The sequence below is a fragment of the Hydractinia symbiolongicarpus genome, chromosome 11, assembly GCF_029227915.1.
Source record: "Hydractinia symbiolongicarpus strain clone_291-10 chromosome 11, HSymV2.1, whole genome shotgun sequence".
Classification (NCBI taxonomy): domain Eukaryota; kingdom Metazoa; phylum Cnidaria; class Hydrozoa; order Anthoathecata; family Hydractiniidae; genus Hydractinia; species Hydractinia symbiolongicarpus.
In genome coordinates, this window is record NC_079885.1 from 16,124,301 (window position 1) to 16,137,948 (window position 13,648).

General features: G+C 40.9%; 24 non-coding genes across 24 annotated transcripts; all 24 read right to left on the reverse strand.

Moving 5' to 3' along the window:
• Positions 1 to 85: 85 nt before the first annotated feature.
• Positions 86 to 204, reverse strand: LOC130615791 (5S ribosomal RNA). The gene has a single exon (XR_008976877.1). It is a non-coding gene; the product is annotated as a 5S ribosomal RNA (ribosomal RNA).
• Positions 205 to 652: 448 nt separating this feature from the next.
• On the reverse strand, positions 653 to 771 carry LOC130616579 (5S ribosomal RNA). The gene has a single exon (XR_008977660.1). It is a non-coding gene; the product is annotated as a 5S ribosomal RNA (ribosomal RNA).
• Positions 772 to 1,221: 450 nt separating this feature from the next.
• On the reverse strand, positions 1,222 to 1,340 carry LOC130616245 (5S ribosomal RNA). The gene has a single exon (XR_008977328.1). It is a non-coding gene; the product is annotated as a 5S ribosomal RNA (ribosomal RNA).
• A 450-nt stretch (positions 1,341 to 1,790) lies between these two features.
• LOC130617428 (5S ribosomal RNA) lies at positions 1,791 to 1,909 on the reverse strand. The gene has a single exon (XR_008978505.1). It is a non-coding gene; the product is annotated as a 5S ribosomal RNA (ribosomal RNA).
• Positions 1,910 to 2,357: 448 nt separating this feature from the next.
• LOC130616679 (5S ribosomal RNA) lies at positions 2,358 to 2,476 on the reverse strand. The gene has a single exon (XR_008977759.1). It is a non-coding gene; the product is annotated as a 5S ribosomal RNA (ribosomal RNA).
• A 450-nt stretch (positions 2,477 to 2,926) lies between these two features.
• Positions 2,927 to 3,045, reverse strand: LOC130617901 (5S ribosomal RNA). Its single transcript, XR_008978977.1, has one exon. It is a non-coding gene; the product is annotated as a 5S ribosomal RNA (ribosomal RNA).
• A 448-nt stretch (positions 3,046 to 3,493) lies between these two features.
• Positions 3,494 to 3,612, reverse strand: LOC130615853 (5S ribosomal RNA). Its single transcript, XR_008976940.1, has one exon. It is a non-coding gene; the product is annotated as a 5S ribosomal RNA (ribosomal RNA).
• Positions 3,613 to 4,062: 450 nt separating this feature from the next.
• On the reverse strand, positions 4,063 to 4,181 carry LOC130616091 (5S ribosomal RNA). The gene has a single exon (XR_008977174.1). It is a non-coding gene; the product is annotated as a 5S ribosomal RNA (ribosomal RNA).
• Positions 4,182 to 4,631: 450 nt separating this feature from the next.
• Positions 4,632 to 4,750, reverse strand: LOC130617726 (5S ribosomal RNA). The gene has a single exon (XR_008978802.1). It is a non-coding gene; the product is annotated as a 5S ribosomal RNA (ribosomal RNA).
• Positions 4,751 to 5,199: 449 nt separating this feature from the next.
• On the reverse strand, positions 5,200 to 5,318 carry LOC130615300 (5S ribosomal RNA). Its single transcript, XR_008976390.1, has one exon. It is a non-coding gene; the product is annotated as a 5S ribosomal RNA (ribosomal RNA).
• Positions 5,319 to 5,768: 450 nt separating this feature from the next.
• Positions 5,769 to 5,887, reverse strand: LOC130617751 (5S ribosomal RNA). Its single transcript, XR_008978828.1, has one exon. It is a non-coding gene; the product is annotated as a 5S ribosomal RNA (ribosomal RNA).
• A 450-nt stretch (positions 5,888 to 6,337) lies between these two features.
• LOC130616246 (5S ribosomal RNA) lies at positions 6,338 to 6,456 on the reverse strand. The gene has a single exon (XR_008977329.1). It is a non-coding gene; the product is annotated as a 5S ribosomal RNA (ribosomal RNA).
• Positions 6,457 to 6,906: 450 nt separating this feature from the next.
• LOC130616507 (5S ribosomal RNA) lies at positions 6,907 to 7,025 on the reverse strand. Its single transcript, XR_008977589.1, has one exon. It is a non-coding gene; the product is annotated as a 5S ribosomal RNA (ribosomal RNA).
• A 450-nt stretch (positions 7,026 to 7,475) lies between these two features.
• LOC130618250 (5S ribosomal RNA) lies at positions 7,476 to 7,594 on the reverse strand. The gene has a single exon (XR_008979324.1). It is a non-coding gene; the product is annotated as a 5S ribosomal RNA (ribosomal RNA).
• Positions 7,595 to 8,044: 450 nt separating this feature from the next.
• LOC130618251 (5S ribosomal RNA) lies at positions 8,045 to 8,163 on the reverse strand. The gene has a single exon (XR_008979325.1). It is a non-coding gene; the product is annotated as a 5S ribosomal RNA (ribosomal RNA).
• Positions 8,164 to 8,613: 450 nt separating this feature from the next.
• LOC130617649 (5S ribosomal RNA) lies at positions 8,614 to 8,732 on the reverse strand. The gene has a single exon (XR_008978725.1). It is a non-coding gene; the product is annotated as a 5S ribosomal RNA (ribosomal RNA).
• Positions 8,733 to 9,182: 450 nt separating this feature from the next.
• Positions 9,183 to 9,301, reverse strand: LOC130615657 (5S ribosomal RNA). Its single transcript, XR_008976744.1, has one exon. It is a non-coding gene; the product is annotated as a 5S ribosomal RNA (ribosomal RNA).
• A 450-nt stretch (positions 9,302 to 9,751) lies between these two features.
• LOC130618024 (5S ribosomal RNA) lies at positions 9,752 to 9,870 on the reverse strand. Its single transcript, XR_008979099.1, has one exon. It is a non-coding gene; the product is annotated as a 5S ribosomal RNA (ribosomal RNA).
• A 450-nt stretch (positions 9,871 to 10,320) lies between these two features.
• Positions 10,321 to 10,439, reverse strand: LOC130615301 (5S ribosomal RNA). The gene has a single exon (XR_008976391.1). It is a non-coding gene; the product is annotated as a 5S ribosomal RNA (ribosomal RNA).
• A 449-nt stretch (positions 10,440 to 10,888) lies between these two features.
• Positions 10,889 to 11,007, reverse strand: LOC130615835 (5S ribosomal RNA). The gene has a single exon (XR_008976921.1). It is a non-coding gene; the product is annotated as a 5S ribosomal RNA (ribosomal RNA).
• A 450-nt stretch (positions 11,008 to 11,457) lies between these two features.
• LOC130615658 (5S ribosomal RNA) lies at positions 11,458 to 11,576 on the reverse strand. Its single transcript, XR_008976745.1, has one exon. It is a non-coding gene; the product is annotated as a 5S ribosomal RNA (ribosomal RNA).
• A 450-nt stretch (positions 11,577 to 12,026) lies between these two features.
• LOC130615303 (5S ribosomal RNA) lies at positions 12,027 to 12,145 on the reverse strand. Its single transcript, XR_008976392.1, has one exon. It is a non-coding gene; the product is annotated as a 5S ribosomal RNA (ribosomal RNA).
• A 449-nt stretch (positions 12,146 to 12,594) lies between these two features.
• LOC130615836 (5S ribosomal RNA) lies at positions 12,595 to 12,713 on the reverse strand. The gene has a single exon (XR_008976922.1). It is a non-coding gene; the product is annotated as a 5S ribosomal RNA (ribosomal RNA).
• Positions 12,714 to 13,163: 450 nt separating this feature from the next.
• On the reverse strand, positions 13,164 to 13,282 carry LOC130615659 (5S ribosomal RNA). Its single transcript, XR_008976746.1, has one exon. It is a non-coding gene; the product is annotated as a 5S ribosomal RNA (ribosomal RNA).
• Between the last annotated feature and the right edge of the window lie 366 nt (positions 13,283 to 13,648).

The following is a 13,648-nucleotide window of genomic DNA, read 5'->3' on the forward strand; positions in this document are numbered from 1 at the left end:
CCTTACTTCATTTACTCAGCGGCTATTGCGTAAAAAAGATACGTCACAGTCGTAATGATAAATATTTTAACGTGAAAAAGTCAATAGCCTACGACACCGGGAGTTCCCAGGCGGTTCCCCATCCAAGTACTATCCCGGCCCGACGATGCTTAACTTCCGTGATCGGACGAGAACAGGTGTGTTCATCGTGGTATGGTCGTAGACAAGCATACGGGCAGATATCTACGATTTATTAGCACATAACCTCGAAAATGGTTCAATCTTTAAAGGTCACATTTCTTGACTGGATCATCCGAAATAGGTCGTGTTTATGTGCATTTGAAAGCTCTTTTCAAGCGCCATCCATTAATTACGACAACCGTGCGCTTTAAGATTTCCGGTAAAAGTTCCAACGAAGACAATCTAGGGTACTTTCAGACTTAATTTTCATATGACAAAGTTAATTAGCAAATTAACTACATCGCCATTTTCTTTGTCTGACGCTCGTAATCCATTCATTTGCGACGTGGTGCATTTATTGCAGCCAGATCGTAGCCGTTTTGAAGGGAAAGAAACTTCTAATCACGTCCCTTACTTGATTTACTCAGCGGCTATTGCGTAAAAAAGATACGTCACAGTCGTAATGATAAATAATTTAACGTGAAAAGTCAATAGCCTACGACACCGGGAGTTCCCAGGCGGTCCCCCATCCAATTACTATCCCGGCCCGACGATGCTTAACTTCCGTGATCGGACGAGAACAGGTGTGTTCATCGTGGTATGGTCGTAGACAAGCATACGGGCAGATATCTACGATTTATTAGCACATTACATCGAAAATGGTTCAAACTTTAAAGGTCATATTTCTTGACTGGATTATACGAAATAGGTCGTGTTTATGTGCATTTGAAAGCTCTTTTCAAGCGCTATCCATTATTTACGACAACCGTGCGCTTTAAGATTTCCGGTAAAAAGTTCCAACGAAGGCAATCTAGGGTACTTTCAGACTTAATTTTCATATGACAAAGTTAATTAGCAAATTAACTACATCGCCATTTTCTTTGTCTGACGCTCGTAATCCATTCATTTGCGACGTGGCGCATTTATTGCAGCCAGATCGTAGCCGTTTTGAAGGGAAAGAAACTTCTAATCACGTCCCTTACTTGATTTACTCAGCGTCTATTGCGTAAAAAAGATACGTCACAGTCGTAATGATAAATAATTTAACGTGAAAAAGTCAATAGCCTGCGACACCGGGAGTTCCCAGGCGGTCCCCCATCCAAGTACTATCCCGGCCCGACGATGCTTAACTTCCGTGATCGGACGAGAACAGGTGTGTTCATCGTGGTATGGTCGTAGACAAGCATACGGGCAGATATCTACGATTTATTAGCACATTACATCGAAAATGGTTCAAACTTTAAAGGTCATATTTCTTGACTGGATTATCCGAAATAGGTCGTGTTTATGTGCATTTGAAAGCTCTTTTCAAGCGCTATCCATTATTTACGACAACCATGCGCTTTAAGACTTCCGGTAAAAAGTTCCAACGAAGGCAATCTAGGGTACTTTCAGACTTAATTTTTATATGACAAAGTTAATTAGCAAATTAACTACATCGCCATTTTCTTTGTCTGACGCTCGTAATCCATTCATTTGCGACGTGGCGCATTTATTGCAGCCAGATCGTAGCCGTTTTGAATGGAAAGAAACTTCTAATCACGTCCCTTACTTCATTTACTCAGCGGCTATTGCGTAAAAAAGATACGTCACAGTCGTAATGATAAATATTTTAACGTGAAAAAGTCAATAGCCTACGACACCGACAGTTCCCAGGCGGTTCCCCATCCAAGTACTATCCCGGCCCGACGATGCTTAACTTCCGTGATCGGACGAGAACAGGTGTGTTCATCGTGGTATGGTCGTAGACAAGCATACGGGCAGATATCTACGATTTATTAGCACATAACCTCGAAAATGGTTCAATCTTTAAAGGTCACATTTCTTGACTGGATCATCCGAAATAGGTCGTGTTTATGTGCATTTGAAAGCTCTTTTCAAGCGCCATCCATTAATTACGACAACCGTGCGCTTTAAGATTTCCGGTAAAAGTTCCAACGAAGACAATCTAGGGTACTTTCAGACTTAATTTTCATATGACAAAGTTAATTAGCAAATTAACTACATCGCCATTTTCTTTGTCTGACGCTCGTAATCCATTCATTTGCGACGTGGTGCATTTATTGCAGCCAGATCGTAGCCGTTTTGAAGGGAAAGAAACTTCTAATCACGTCCCTTACTTGATTTACTCAGCGGCTATTGCGTAAAAAAGATACGTCACAGTCGTAATGATAAATAATTTAACGTGAAAAGTCAATAGCCTACGACACCGGGAGTTCCCAGGCGGTCCCCCATCCAAGTACTATCCCGGCCCGACGATGCTTAAGTTCCGTGATCGGACGAGAACAGGTGTGTTCATCGTGGTATGGTCGTAGACAAGCATACGGGCAGATATCTACGATTTATTAGCACATTACATCGAAAATGGTTCAAACTTTAAAGGTCATATTTCTTGACTGGATTATACGAAATAGGTCGTGTTTATGTGCATTTGAAAGCTCTTTTCAAGCGCTATCCATTATTTACGACAACCGTGCGCTTTAAGATTTCCGGTAAAAAGTTCCAACGAAGGCAATCTAGGGTACTTTCAGACTTAATTTTCATATGACAAAGTTAATTAGCAAATTAAATATATCGCCATTTTCTTTGTCTGACGCTCGTAATTCATTCATTTGCGACGTGGCGCATTTATTGCAGCCAGACTGTAGCCGTTTTGAAGGGAAAGAAACTTCTAATCACGTCTCTTACTTGATTTACTCAGCGGCTATTGCGTAAAAAAGATACGTCACAGTCGTAATGATAAATAATTTAACGTGAAAAAGTCAATAGCCTACGACACCGGGAGTTCCCAGGCGGTTCCCCATCCAAGTACTGTCCCGGCCCGACGATGCTTACCTTCCGTGATCGGTCGAGAACAGGTGTGTTCATCGTGGTATGGTCGTAGACAAGCATACGGGCAGATATCTACGATTTATTAGCACATTACCTCGAAAATGGTTCAATCTTTAAAGGTCATATTTCTTGACTGGATCATCCGAAATAGGTCGTGTTTATGTGCATTTGAAAGCTCTTTTCAAGCGCCATCCATTAATTACGACAACCGTGCGCTTTAAGATTTCCGGTAAAAGTTCCAACGAAGACAATCTAGGGTACTTTCAGACTTAATTTTCATATGACAAAGTTAATTAGCAAATTAACTACATCGCCATTTTCTTTGTCTGACACTCGTAATCCATTCATTTGCGACGTGGCGCATTTATTGCAGCCAGATCGTAGCCGTTTTGAAGGGAAAGAAACTTCTAATCACGTCCCTTACTTGATTTACTCAGCGGCTATTGCGTAAAAAAGATACGTCACAGTCGTAATGATAAATAATTTAACGTGAAAAGTCAATAGCCTACGACACCGGGAGTTCCCAGGCGGTCCCCCATCCAAGTACTATCCCGGCCCGACGATGCTTAACTTCCGTGATCGGACGAGAACAGGTGAGTTCATCGTGGTATGGTCGTAGACAAGCATACGGGCAGATATCTACGATTTATTAGCACATTACATCGAAAATGGTTCAAACTTTAAAGGTCATATTTCTTGACTGGATTATACGAAATAGGTCGTGTTTATGTGCATTTGAAAGCTCTTTTCAAGCGCTATCCATTATTTACGACAACCGTGCGCTTTAAGATTTCTGGTAAAAAGTTCCAACGAAGACAATCTAGGGTACTTTCAGACTTAATTTTCATATGACAAAGTTAATTAGCAAATTAACTACATCGCCATTTTCTTTGTCTGACGCTCGTAATCCATTCATTTGCGACGTGGCGCATTTATTGCAGCCAGATCGTAGCCGTTTTAAAGGGAAAGAAACTTCTAATCACGTCCCTTACTTGATTTACTCAGCGGCTATTGCGTAAAAAAGATACGTCACAGTCGTAATGATAAATAATTTAACGTGAAAAAGTCAATAGCCTGCGACACCGGGAGTTCCCAGGAGGTCCCCCATCCAAGTACTATCCCGGCCCGACGATGCTTAACTTCCGTGATCGGACGAGAACAGGTGTGTTCATCGTGGTATGGTCGTAGACAAGCATACGGGCAGATATCTACGATTTATTAGCACATTACATCGAAAATGGTTCAAACTTTAAAGGTCATATTTCTTGACTGGATTATCCGAAATAGGTCGTGTTTATGTGCATTTGAAAGCTCTTTTCAAGCGCTATCCATTATTTACGACAACCATGCGCTTTAAGACTTCCGGTAAAAAGTTCCAACGAAGGCAATCTAGGGTACTTTCAGACTTAATTTTTATATGACAAAGTTAATTAGCAAATTAACTACATCGCCATTTTCTTTGTCTGACGCTCGTAATCCATTCATTTGCGACGTGGCGCATTTATTGTAGCCAGATCGTAGCCGTTTTGAATGGAAAGAAACTTCTAATCACGTCCCTTACTTCATTTACTCAGCGGCTATTGCGTAAAAAAGATACGTCACAGTCGTAATGATAAATATTTTAACGTGAAAAAGTCAATAGCCTACGACATCGGGATTTCCCAGGCGGTCCCCCATCCAAGTACTATCCCGGCCCGACGATGCTTAACTTACGTGATCGGACGAGAACAGGTGTGTTCATCGTGGTATGGTCGTAGACAAGCATACGGGCAGATATCTACGATTTATTAGCACATAACCTCGAAAATGGTTCAATCTTTAAAGGTCACATTTCTTGACTGGATCATCCGAAATAGGTCGTGTTTATGTGCATTTGAAAGCTCTTTTCAAGCGCCATCCATTAATTACGACAACCGTGCGCTTTAAGATTTCCGGTAAAAGTTCCAACGAAGACAATCTAGGGTACTTTCAGACTTAATTTTCATATGACAAAGTTAATTAGCAAATTAACTACATCGCCATTTTCTTTGTCTGACGCTCGTAATCCATTCATTTGCGACGTGGCGCATTTATTGCAGCCATATCGTAGCCGTTTTGAAGGGAAAGAAACTTTTAATCACGTCCCTTACTTGATTTTCTCAGCGGCTATTGCGTAAAAAAGATACGTCACAGTCGTAATGATAAATAATTTAACGTGAAAAAGTCAATAGCCTACGACACCGGGAGTTCCCAGGCGGTCCCCCATCCAAGTACTATCCCGGCCCGACGATGCTTAACTTCCGTGATCGGACGAGAACAGGTGTGTTCATCGTGGTATGGTCGTAGACAAGCATACGGGCAGATATCTACGATTTATTAGCACATTACATCGAAAATGGTTCAAACTTTAAAGGTCATATTTCTTGACTGGATTATCCGAAATAGGTCGCGTTTATGTGCATTTGAAAGCCCTTTTCAAGCGCTATCCATTATTTACGACAACCGTGCGCTTTAAGATTTCCGGTAAAAAGTTCCAACGAAGGCAATCTAGGGTACTTTCAGACTTAATTTTCATATGACAAAGTTAATTAGCAAATTAACTATATCGCCATTTTCTTTGTCTGACGCTCGTAATTCATTCATTTGCGACGTGGTGCATTTATTGCAGCCAGATTGTAGCCGTTTTGAAGGGAAAGAAAGTTCTAATCACGTCTCTTACTTGATTTACTCAGCGGCTATTGCGTAAAAAAGATACGTCACAGTCGTAATGATAAATAATTTAACGTGAAAAAGTCAATAGCCTACGACACCGGGAGTTCCCAGGCGGTTCCCCATCCAAGTACTGTCCCAGCCCGACGATGCTTAACTTCCGTGATCGGTCGAGAACAGGTGTGTTCATCGTGGTATGGTCGTAGACAAGCATACGGGCAGATATCTACGATTTATTAGCACATTACCTCGAAAATGGTTCAAACTTTAAAGGTCATATTTCTTGACTGGATTATACGAAATAGGTCGTGTTTATGTGCATTTGAAAGCTCTTTTCAAGCGCTATCCATTATTTACGACAACCGTGCGCTTTAAGATTTCCGGTAAAAAGTTCCAACGAAGACAATCTAGGGTACTTTCAGACTTAATTTTCATATGACAAAGTTAATTAGCAAATTAACTACATCGCCATTTTCTTTGTCTGACGCTCGTAATCCATTCATTTGCGACGTGGCGCATTTATTGCAGCCAGATCGTAGCCGTTTTGAAGGGAAAGAAACTTCTAATCACGTCCCTTACTTGATTTACTCAGCGGCTATTGCGTAAAAAAGATACGTCACAGTCGTAATGATAAATAATTTAACGTGAAAAAGTCAATAGCCTGCGACACCGGGAGTTCCCAGGCGGTCCCCCATCCAAGTACTATCCCGGCCCGACGATGCTTAACTTCCGTGATCGGACGAGAACAGGTGTGTTCATCGTGGTATGGTCGTAGACAAGCATACGGGCAGATATCTACGATTTATTAGCACATTACATCGAAAATGGTTCAAACTTTAAAGGTCATATTTCTTGACTGGATTATCCGAAATAGGTCGTGTTTATGTGCATTTGAAAGCTCTTTTCAAGCGCTATCCATTATTTACGACAACCATGCGCTTTAAGACTTCCGGTAAAAAGTTCCAACGAAGGCAATCTAGGGTACTTTCAGACTTAATTTTTATATGACAAAGTTAATTAGCAAATTAACTACATCGCCATTTTCTTTGTCTGACGCTCGTAATCCATTCATTTGCGACGTGGCGCATTTATTGCAGCCAGATCGTAGCCGTTTTGAATGGAAAGAAACTTCTAATCACGTCCCTTACTTCATTTACTCAGCGGCTATTGCGTAAAAAAGATACGTCACAGTCGTAATGATAAATATTTTAACGTGAAAAAGTCAATAGCCTACGACATCGGGATTTCCCAGGCGGTCCCCCATCCAAGTACTATCCCGGCCCGACGATGCTTAACTTCCGTGATCGGACGAGAACAGGTGTGTTCATCGTGGTATGGTCGTAGACAAGCATACGGGCAGATATCTACGATTTATTAGCACATTACATCGAAAATGGTTCAAATTTTAAAGGTCATATTTCTTGACTGGATTATCTGAAATAGGTCGTGTTTATGTGCATTTGAAAGCTCTTTGCAAGCGCTATCTATTATTTACGACAACCATGCGCTTTAAGATTTCCGGTAAAAAGTTCCAACGAAGGCAATCTAGGGTACTTTCAGACTTAATTTTCATATGACAAAGTTAATTAGCAAATTAACTACATCGCCATTTTCTTTGTCTGACGCTCGTAATCCATTCATTTGCGACGTGGCGGATTTATTGCAGCCAGGTCGTAGCCGTTTTGAATGGAAAGAAACTTCTAATTACGTCCCTTACTTGATTTACTCAGCGGCCATTGCGTAAAAAAGATACGTCACAGTCGTAATGATAAATAATTTAACGTGAAAAAGTCAATAGCCTACGACACCGGGAGTTCCCAGGCGGTCCGCCATCCAAGTACTATCCAGGCCCGACGATGCTTAACTTCCTTGATCGGACGAGAACAGGTGTGTTCATTGTGGTATGGTCGTAGACAAGCATACGGGCAGATATCTACGATTTATTAGCACATTACATCGAAAATGGTTCAAACTTTAAAGGTCATATTTCTTGACTGGATTATCCGAAATAGGTCGTGTTTATGTGCATTTGAAATCTCTTTTCAAGAGCTACCCATTATTTACGACAACCATGCGCTTTAAGATTTCCGGTAAAAAGTTCCAACGAAGTCAATCTAGGGTACTTTCAGACTTAATTTTCATATGACAAAGTTAATTAGCAAATTAACTACATCGCCATTTTCTTTGTCTGACGCTCGTAATCCATTCATTTGCGACGTGGCGCATTTATTGCAGCCAGATCGTAGCCCTTTTGAATGGAAAGAAACTTCTAATTACGTCCCTTACTTGATTTACTCAGCGGCCATTGCGTAAAAAAGATACGTCACAGTCGTAATGATAAATAATTTAACGTGAAAAAGTCAATAGCCTACGACACCGGGAGTTCCCAGGCGGTCCGCCATCCAAGTACTATCCAGGCCCGACGATGCTTAACTTCCTTGATCGGACGAGAACAGGTGTGTTCATTGTGGTATGGTCGTAGACAAGCATACGGGCAGATATCTACGATTTATTAGCACATTACATCGAAAATGGTTCAAATTTTAAAGGTCATATTTCTTGACTGGATTATCTGAAATAGGTCGTGTTTATGTGCATTTGAAAGCTCTTTGCAAGCGCTATCTATTATTTACGACAACCATGCGCTTTAAGATTTCCGGTAAAAAGTTCCAACGAAGGCAATCTAGGGTACTTTCAGACTTAATTTTCATATGACAAAGTTAATTAGCAAATTAACTACATCGCCATTTTCTTTGTCTGACGCTCGTAATCCATTCATTTGCGACGTGGCGCATTTATTGCAGCCAGATCGTAGCCCTTTTGAATGGAAAGAAACTTCTAATCACGTCCCTTACTTCATTTACTCAGCGGCTATTGCGTAAAAAAGATACGTCACAGTCGTAATGATAAATATTTTAACGTGAAAAAGCCAATAGCCTACGACATCGGGAGTTCCCAGGCGGTCCCCCATCCAAGTACTATCCCGGCCCGACGATGCTTAACTTCCGTGATCGGACGAGAACAGGTGTGTTCATCGTGGTATGGTCGTACACAAGCATACGGGCAGATATCTACGATTTATTAGCACATTACATCGAATATGGTTCAAACTATAAAGGTCATATTTCTTGACTGGATTATCCGAAATAGGTCGTGTTTATGTGCATTTGAAATCTCTTTTCAAGAGCTACCCATTATTTACGACAACCATGCGCTTTAAGATTTCCGGTAAAAAGTTCCAACGAAGTCAATCTAGGGTACTTTCAGACTTAATTTTCATATGACAAAGTTAATTAGCAAATTAACTACATCGCCATTTTCTTTGTCTGACGCTCGTAATCCATTCATTTGCGACGTGGCGCATTTATTGCAGCCATATCGTAGCCGTTTTGAAGGGAAAGAAACTTCTAATCACGTCCCTTACTTGATTTACTCAGCGGCTATTGCGTAAAAAAGATACGTCACAGTCGTAATGATAAATAATGTAACGTGAAAAAGTCAATAGCCTACGACACCGGGAGTTCCCAGGCGGTCCCCCATTCAAGTACTATCCCGGCCCGACGATGCTTAACTTCCGTGATCGGACGAGAACAGGTGTGTTCATCGTGGTATGGTCGTAGACAAACAAACGGGCAGATATCTACGATTTATTAGCACATTACATCGAAAATGGTTTAAACTTTAAAGGTCATATTTCTTGACTGGATCATCCGAAATAGGTCGTGTTTATGTGCATTTGAAAGCTCTTTTCAAGCGCTATCCATTAATTACGACAACCATGCGCTTTAAGATTTCCGGTAAAAAGTTCCAACGAAGGCAATCTAGGGTACTTTTAGACTTAATTTTCATATGACAAAGTTAATTAGCAAATTAACTACATCGCCATTTTCTTTGTCTGACGCTCGTAATCTATTCATTTGCGACGTGGCGCATTTATTGCAACCAGATCGTAGCCGTTTTGAAGGGAAAGAAACTTCTAATCACGTCCCTTACTTGATTTACTCAGCGGCTATTGCGTAAAAAAGATACGTCACAGTCGTAATGATAAATAATGTAACGTGAAAAAGTCAATAGCCTACGACACCGGGAGTTCCCAGGCGGTCCCACATTCAAGTACTATCCCGGCCCGACGATGCTTAACTTCCGTGATCGGACGAGAACAGGTTTGTTCATCGTGGTATGGTCGTAGACAAACAAACGGGCAGATATCTACGATTTATTAGCACATTACATCGAAAATGGTTTAAACTTTAAAGGTCATATTTCTTGACTGGATCATCCGAAATAGGTCGTGTTTATGTGCATTTGAAAGCTCTTTTCAAGCGCTATCCATTAATTACGACAACCATGCGCTTTAAGATTTCCGGTAAAAAGTTCCAACGAAGGCACTCTAGGGTACTTTCAGACTTAATTTTCATATGACAAAGTTAATTAGCAAATTAACTACATCGCCATTTTCTTTGTCTGACGCTCGTAATCTATTCATTTGCGACGTGGCGCATTTATTGCACCCAGATTGTAGCCGTTTTGAAGGGAAAGAAACTTCTAATCACGTCTCTTACTTGATTTACTCAGCGGCCATTGCGTAAAAAAGATACGTCACAGTCGTAATGATAAATAATTTAACGTGAAAAAGTCAATAGCCTACGACACCGGGAGTTCCCAGGCGGTCCCCCATCCAAGTACTATCCCGGCCCGACGATGCTTAACTTCCGTGATCGGACGAGAACAGGTGTGTTCATCGTGGTATGGTCGTAGACAAGCATACGGGCAGATATCTACGATTTATTAGCACATTACATCGAATATGGTTCAAACTATAAAGGTCATATTTCTTGACTGGATTATCCGAAATAGGTCGTGTTTATGTGCATTTGAAATCTCTTTTCAAGAGCTACCCATTATTTACGACAACCATGCGCTTTAAGATTTCCGGTAAAGAGTTCCGACGAAGGCAATATAGGGTACTTTCAGATTTAATTTTTATATGACAAAGTTAATTAGCAAATTAACTACATCGCCATTTTCTTTGTCTGACGCTCGTAATCCATTCATTTGCGACGTGGCGCATTTATTGCAGCCAGATCGTAGCCGTTTTGAGGGAAAGAAACTTCTAATCACGTCCCTTACTTGATTTACTCAGCGGCTATAGCGTAAAAAAGATACGTCACAGTCGTAATGATAAATAATGTAACGTGAAAAAGTCAATAGCCTACGACACCGGGAGTTCCCAGGCGGTGTCCCATCCAAGTACTATCCCGGCCCGACGATGCTTAACTTCCGTGATCGGACGAGAACAGGTGTGTTCATCGTGGTATGGTCGTAGACAAGCATACAGGCAGATATCTACGATTTATTAGCACATTACATCGAAAATGGTTCAAATTTTAAAGGTCATATTTCTTGACTGGGTGATCGGAAATAGGTCGTGTTTATGTGCATTTGAAAGCTCTTTTTAAGCGCTATCGATTCTGTACGACAGTAATGCGCTTTAAGATTTCCGGTAAAAAGTTCCAACGAAGGCAATCTAGGGTACTTGCAGACTTAATTTTCATATGACAAAGTTATTTAGCAAAGCAACTACATCGCCATTTTCTTTGTCTGATGCTCGTAATCCATTCATTTGCGACGTAGCGCATTTATTGCAGCAAGATTGTAGCCGTTTTGAAGGGAAAGCAACTTCTAATCATGTCCCTTACTTGATTTACTCAGCGGCTATTGCGTAAAAAAGATACGTCACAGTCATAATGATAAATAATGTAATGTGAAAAAGTCATTAGCCTACGACACCGGGAGTTCCCAGGCGGTCCCCCATTCAAGTACTATCCCGGCCCGACGATGCTTAACTTCCGTGATCGGACGAGAACAGGTGTGTTCATCGTGGTATGGTCGTAGACAAACAAACGGGCAGATATCTACGATTTATTAGCACATTACATCGAAAATGGTTTAAACTTTAAAGGTCATATTTCTTGACTGGATCATCCGAAATAGGTCGTGTTTATGTGCATTTGAAAGCTCTTTTCAAGCGCTATCCATTAATTACGACAACCATGCGCTTTAAGATTTCCGGTAAAAAGTTCCAACGAAGGCAATCTAGGGTACTTTCAGACTTAATTTTCATATGACAAAGTTAATTAGCAAATTAACTACATCGCCATTTTCTTTGTCTGACGCTCGTAATCTATTCATTTGCGACGTGGCGCATTTATTGCACCCAGATTGTAGCCGTTTTGAAGGGAAAGAAACTTCTAATCACGTCTCTTACTTGATTTACTCAGCGGCCATTGCGTAAAAAAGATACGTCACAGTCGTAATGATAAATAATTTAACGTGAAAAAGTCAATAGCCTACGACACCGGGAGTTCCCAGGCGGTCCCCCATCCAAGTACTATCCCGGCCCGACGATGCTTAACTTCCGTGATCGGACGAGAACAGGTGTGTTCATCGTGGTATGGTCGTAGACAAGCATACGGGCAGATATCTACGATTTATTAGCACATTACATCGAATATGGTTCAAACTATAAAGGTCATATTTCTTGACTGGATTATCCGAAATAGGTCGTGTTTATGTGCATTTGAAATCTCTTTTCAAGAGCTACCCATTATTTACGACAACCATGCGCTTTAAGATTTCCGGTAAAGAGTTCCGACGAAGGCAATATAGGGTACTTTCAGATTTAATTTTTATATGACAAAGTTAATTAGCAAATTAACTACATCGCCATTTTCTTTGTCTGACGCTCGTAATCCATTCATTTGCGACGTGGCGCATTTATTGCAGCCAGATCGTAGCCGTTTTGAGGGAAAGAAACTTCTAATCACGTCCCTTACTTGATTTACTCAGCGGCTATAGCGTAAAAAAGATACGTCACAGTCGTAATGATAAATAATGTAACGTGAAAAAGTCAATAGCCTACGACACCGGGAGTTCCCAGGCGGTGTCCCATCCAAGTACTATCCCGGCCCGACGATGCTTAACTTCCGTGATCGGACGAGAACAGGTGTGTTCATCGTGGTATGGTCGTAGACAAGCATACAGGCAGATATCTACGATTTATTAGCACATTACATCGAAAATGGTTCAAATTTTAAAGGTCATATTTCTTGACTGGGTGATCGGAAATAGGTCGTGTTTATGTGCATTTGAAAGCTCTTTTTAAGCGCTATCGATTCTGTACGACAGTAATGCGCTTTAAGATTTCCGGTAAAAAGTTCCAACGAAGGCAATCTAGGGTACTTGCAGACTTAATTTTCATATGACAAAGTTATTTAGCAAAGCAACTACATCGCCATTTTCTTTGTCTGATGCTCGTAATCCATTCATTTGCGACGTAGCGCATTTATTGCAGCAAGATTGTAGCCGTTTTGAAGGGAAAGCAACTTCTAATCATGTCCCTTACTTGATTTACTCAGCGGCTATTGCGTAAAAAAGATACGTCACAGTCATAATGATAAATAATGTAATGTGAAAAAGTCATTAGCCTACGACACCGGGAGTTCCCAGGCGGTCCCCCATTCAAGTACTATCCCGGCCCGACGATGCTTAACTTCCGTGATCGGACGAGAACAGGTGTGTTCATCGTGGTATGGTCGTAGACAAACAAACGGGCAGATATCTACGATTTATTAGCACATTACATCGAAAATGGTTTAAACTTTAAAGGTCATATTTCTTGACTGGATCATCCGAAATAGGTCGTGTTTATGTGCATTTGAAAGCTCTTTTCAAGCGCTATCCATTAATTACGACAACCATGCGCTTTAAGATTTCCGGTAAAAAGTTCCAACGAAGGCAATCTAGGGTACTTTCAGACTTAATTTTCATATGACAAAGTTAATTAGCAAATTAACTACATCGCCATTTTCTTTGTCTGACGCTCGTAATCTATTCATTTGCGACGTGGCGCATTTATTGCAGCCAGATTGTAGCCGTTTTGATGGGAAAGAAACTTCTAATCACGTCT